A 6,179-nucleotide genomic window follows, 5' to 3' on the forward strand; every position below is an offset into this window, starting at 1 on the left:
TTACCTCGCCAGTCATGGTTCGAAATCTAGTTTTAAGTGAAAGTGTAAGTTCCACACTGTGCGTGATACCAGAGCTTAGAGTGGTGCTCTGTAGACAGCTTGACAGAGCTAATCATAGTTATACAGTTCAGTGCTCCCATGATTACTTAATTAGGCCCAGAAATTGTGTAACGACCGAGCAAGATTGAATATTTTCATGGAAAATCCTCATTATCTCCAGGTAATTAATAATCCCCAATAACATTTGTACTACCAATCTCACAGACAACCGTTCTCGAACACCCATCATCCCGCACTCTCTCCCGCTCCCCGCATGCCCCGTGTTTAGGACCCTTTGCAGTACCCTCAATAATAAATACCCCGAACAATGCTCCATTCTTCACACGCTGACCGGGTCAGTTAACTGAGGTGTTTGGCGGAACAGACCCTGTTTAACATGGTCTGTTATTACTCAATCAATCAGGTTAATTAGCACATTACTGTCCGCTGTAATACTGTCATAATGAGAACGAGCGAGGGTGAGCGAGCAGGGATTTTGCAAGTCTGTTCGAGTACTTAGTAAGGGCGAATATTTCTACCGACATTTTGTTCAGAGGATCCGCAGTCTAGATATATCTCTAGACGTACATTAGATACAATACAGCTCATATAGACAGAGCTATGAATACTGTCATGTCTCCAAAGTCGAAGACGACCATGAATACCTTAAAATACCGATTCCATTTAGCTAATAAATTACTAAACCCTAAACTTTGTGGTAATCCTATTTACTTTCAAAATGGTCGTTCCAACCCTCTTATGTGATCTTCAAGATAACGAGCTCCAACTTCCATAAATCTCTGTCTGTCGGCTGTCCTCCTCAGAATAGACTTCATCAACAATAGATTGTGTCTTATAACCTTAACGTGCGAAAATCAACCACAATATTTTCCCGAATTCTTGAATCCTCATCTATGCTTTGTGCTCCACAATTAGCCAAGTTGCACTGAACTTCTAATTCTCTTAAAATAAATTACAAGTTATTGACAGTGTAAGTTGGTAACGAAGATTGTAAAGTTTAAGATGAAGGTGCCGATTTTGAAGATCGATAACTAGACAAGTCTTAATAATTTCGATTAGTCACAATTCCTACTCAAATTGATTGTCGGATCCATTAAAACATTGTCAAGTCATTTAATCTTAGTCAGATTGTGACGGTTCTGCAGCGTCAACGGTGGAACGTGGTGGAACGTCCCACTGAAGTCAACTAGCCGGGAATCACCGGCGTCAACATATTGATCTGGTAAGGATCATTAGTCGGAAAGAATTAGACCCCAAAAAAAGTGTTGACCTCCTCAAATTATTTTGCAGTAAAAAGTAGAGAATGCTCAATTGATTGATTGTGAGTGAGGTAATCCCCGATTGAGGCATATATCCGGTACCGAAATATGTCACGTAAATGACAGGATAAAATGGCGGGAATCTAAACGTGACGAAGAGTCAATCCACGTCAATAAAAGATAAAACACATATACACAATAGAGCACATCCCGTATAGCTGTAAGAAAAGGGAATTTAACAGTTGTTTCTAACAGTGCCATTTATACAATATGGAAGAAAAGATAGGCTAGAAATCATAATGACAATTCCGGCTAAAGGATGTATTTTGATGTACCTTACCGAATTGAACTTTATTTGAACGGACATCATGTGGACGCTGGAGGCCCTACTCCTAGCAGTAGCGTTTAAATTTATGTCCGTTCAAATAAAGTCTTCCATTTACGTCCAAGTTAAACTCTGTTCAAATTTTTCTCGAAAGCATTCCATTCTAAATTAGCATCCAAGAATAAGATATGACTTTCTTACATTTCGGTCAAATGTCAATTTCAAGAAAATATTTGGGATTTTTAAGTTTCAGAAATTCCTTCAACCTTCGAGCGTTTATATTAATGTCCGTTCAGAATTATATCCGTTGAGCAACATCCGGTCAAATTACGTCCGCGCCGACAAGGTATATGGTATAGCTGCAGTCATAACTCGTCATCTTATCACGAAAACTGCGATCGCTTTACGATAGAATGGATGCCTGATGGCAACGTGCGTGTGCGTGCTACCAGTATCCAGCAAAACGTGTAAGCCCAGAAAGTGGATTACTGTGCCAGTTTTCTAAAAGTTATTCGTGTTTATACCTCCTAAAGTTTGATCAGAACCTGGCCAAGGAGATGAAATGAGAGACTTATATCAAAAATAAACTCGTAGAGTCGTAGTTGAAAACTGTGATTTAAAGTATGAAGTAACGGTGAATTTAAATGGATTATCACTACCAACAGCTGCGGTACTCAACACAACGAGACAAAAATATGTAAATCTCTTTAACCAACTAGTGAACTAACCATAAATAACTCAACAACTTCTTAACTTCTAGGTTCAACTGCACGAAAAACTCCACAAATTCCTTGATATTTGCGGAGCATTAGGATTAAAATTATCGATCCTGCTCCTACTTAATTACACTTATACTTATAGTAATAATTATATGTCATTATATACAATCTACGTATAAATATTTTTGTCTTTATCGGTGGTTTTAAATGTGGGTTTGAAAAGCTAAGTTGGAACTGTCAGAAAATATCATATTCGGTTAAAAGTTAAAACCAGCTGTTCGGTTAGAACCAGTAAATGAATATTTACTTTTTCTGAAACTCTTATAACTGGGGATATGATATGAGGGGATCCCAAACATAAATTGAACAAAATATGATTTTGCTCAACCATTTTTAAACTGAGTCTTCAGCCAATCTTTAAATCTATTAAAGAATTAAGTCATGCCATATCCACCAAATCAGTAAAGCATTTTCCGTTCTTAATACTAAGAGCTTCTGCAGCCATTAAATCATTATTCTGTCGAGCACTGGTTCTGTCACGGCGGGTGATTGAATTTGACCCACTGACTATGTAAATGTTCTAAGTGATAGCGCGGAGTATAAATGTGGTGCGAACCGGCCCAAAGCCAGTAGCCACTGCACTAATGAAAATTATAGGCTGTTTTATCTTTTTATGATATACGGTTCAAGTACACCTAAATTTAGATTTCGAGAATATTATGAGTTGACGACCTAAGATTGTACATTTTTACTTATTATGACGGATATTACCTTATGGTACTGGTAGAACCAAAGTTCAAAATGTCGCAAATGGCAATGCAATATAAGCATAGCTGTATATCAGGCTATATAACACTGAAAAATCCAGCTGTTATATCAGTATTCTTTACATGTTGAGATTATCTGTCATTCGGTTTCTAACTTGTCCTGGATTCTTACAATAATGTAAGTTCAGAAGGACTTAGGACACGTTTTGTGGCTCGAACTTGTCCGTGGTATTTCAAGTTATTTCAATCATAAGGTTTGCTGACACAACTGCTTCCACCAACAGCAACAACCCTAAAACCATTTCCGGCCCACAATGTAAAACCCCACATAAATTTCTCAACAATCCATTCTCACTTCCTCCTTTAATCCCACTTCCCAACCAGCAGCCGCTACTTACAAAACCCCTAAAATAAGTAGACTCCGTTCCTAGCGGAAAGTTGGAGAGATCCAGATGCAACTGACAAGTGGAAATTAAAGTTTGTCACGCTCAATAAGAAGTGATAATGAGCTGGCCTTGTTTAACAGGGTCCAGACCATGTTAAAACATTAGGATGACCATTCAAATCCCATCACCTCCTAATTCACTTTATTACCGAGGAATTAGACACCAACTCTGAGAATTTATTACCGATAATAAATAAAATGTTTCGATTGACTAGTTTTACCGTAGATCACAATGGGCTCAATACGTATTGTGATAGGTTGCTAACTAGTCGACGGGGTGCCCTATAGCCCTAATCCTTGATTCCTAATCTCCATTGATCATGCAGTTGTATGTGTTCTCATGACTCACAAGCGGGTAACTGTTAGTCTGTAGCAGACCCGTACAGGATCACATTTTATCAGGGCACTTAGTATCCTCAATTTGGGGGGAAGAAGATAGGCAGGGCGTGGGACGAGAGTTGTATGGGTTTAATTGACTGGGATAGTATCTACTTACATGTTTTTATCTACTTGGACTAAATGGCAATTCATTTCGCTGATCGTTCTCTCTGTTGCATTCCAAATAAAACTGTAAATCAGCTGGAATGCGGATGCTTCGTGTTTTCCGATCGATTTCACAAATAACGATAAAAAAGCAATGGACCAATCCCAGGATTTCGCACCCAATTTATATTATAATCAGTACGAGGGGGGGGGGGGGGGGGGGGGGCACCCCATTACAAGACTCCGGTTATAGAACTGATCCCAACGAAAACAAAGAAATGTCAAATATAGAGCACAACGTAGCTGCTTTCTACAAAACCATACGTCAGTGAATTCAAGTAAACAAAAAGTCATTTAGAACAATTAATATGGGTCCTAACCGAGCTAACAGTGTAAGTGGCGACCCAGTGACAAGACTTTCCATCTGTATTATTAATGATCAGATAATAAAAGATTTTATGTCTCCAATTATCGGTGCTATCTGCATAAGAAAGGCCGGCACGCGCTCGCAACACACCAAAACTGCCCTTTTTCAATGACAAAGCGGGCACCAGGGGATCTTTTGTACGATGTATTGATAAAATCATGTGACCTATCCACCATTTGCCAGGTGCCCTCCCCCATTGATTGAAACTATCCTAAATCGATTCTTCGCGATTCTTCTCAAAGGAATCTATAATGATACGTTTAGATTGGCTTCAGACTTCAAGCAGTTCTAATCCAACACAATCCTGACAAACTCATTACCGTGCTCATAACTATGAAAATGTAGCCCTTGTACCGGCCTATTTGAAGTGGAGAGTTCAGAGTACAGAGTTGGAGACAATGGAACTAATAGTAGACATGCCTGTCTTGACCCGCCTGTCATTGTCTGTCAAGCGTAGGGCTGATATTATACTGTTCTTTCCCGTTATAAGTAATTCGAGGTTGGGTTGGGAGTAGATATTATGGTATGTGATATATCTGTTGGTATGTGATATAAGCTGTTAAAGACGCTAGCATCTCCGGGGACGCGGAGAGCTGAGGGAGACAGTGAAAATAATGGCACGGTGCTGAGCTGAGTAAGCAACAGCAGCAGCAACTGCAGACACCACGGTTACCGGAGAGCGAGTAGTTCAGCATGTTTCCAAGTTCAATAACATTCAAATGAGCGTTAAACATTAACCAAGCGTTTCCAGACATTCAGATATAAGACGAAGTTGTGAAGCAGCTAATCACATAACTTCTAATCGAGATAATCGCTAAACTTAAATCCTAAAGCATAATCTCTCACTTTGTCCATTTAACTTGGTTGCTACCGGAAATAATTCAAAGAATATAAACCATGAAATCAAAACGTAATTATAATATATCCTACGGGGCAAGTTATACCCTAAAATCATGCTTTTACCCTAATTCTAAAATCACGCTCTCCTGGTTCGAAAGAACAACTTAAGTGCAGTGCTGATCAGTATAAAGGCGGTGGTCACTACTCACTGTAAATGGTTTAAATATCACCCTCCTTAACACCGGCCTCCATGGTGGCCGCTCACTGTCTGCGTAACTTCCAGCGGAGGGGTACTGTTACCATGGTTACTATCGTTAATACAATCGTAGGGAGGCAGCTGCTATATTTTCCTGGGCACTTGCCATTTTTGATCTTTTCTATATGCTTTCTTTATTAATCCCAGCTTTGGATTAATTGGACGAAAGTAAACAGAACAGCTTTAAACTCACACCAACTTGCAATTAAGGAACTGAGTGAGGAACTGATAGCGAAATTCTCGGAGATGTTTGAGTAAATACCTTGAATATTGAACCAAGCGATAGCTATGAGTATGTCATCAGAATATAATATGTACTTGTAGTACGAGGTATTTTAACTCTAAGTGCTTTTTAAGTCATGCTCAATCTTAGTGAGCTCTGGAGATCGGTAACACATTAATTCAACAACGTGACACTTAATACAACCCTGCAAAAAGAACCCACGTTGGTTTATTGGTGGTTGTGTAGTATAATCGCTGGACGACAACCAGGTATTTAATCATCTCTCCTTGTGTGGTAAATGGTGTCTGGTCTCCAAGTGGGAAGAAAGCCCTTATCATCGCATGTAATTGACAGGAGCCATTTGATTTTTAATGG

The sequence above is a fragment of the Bolinopsis microptera genome, chromosome 3 (assembly GCF_026151205.1).
Source record: "Bolinopsis microptera isolate Bmic1 chromosome 3, MBARI_Bmic_1.0, whole genome shotgun sequence".
NCBI lineage: Eukaryota > Metazoa > Ctenophora > Tentaculata > Lobata > Bolinopsidae > Bolinopsis > Bolinopsis microptera.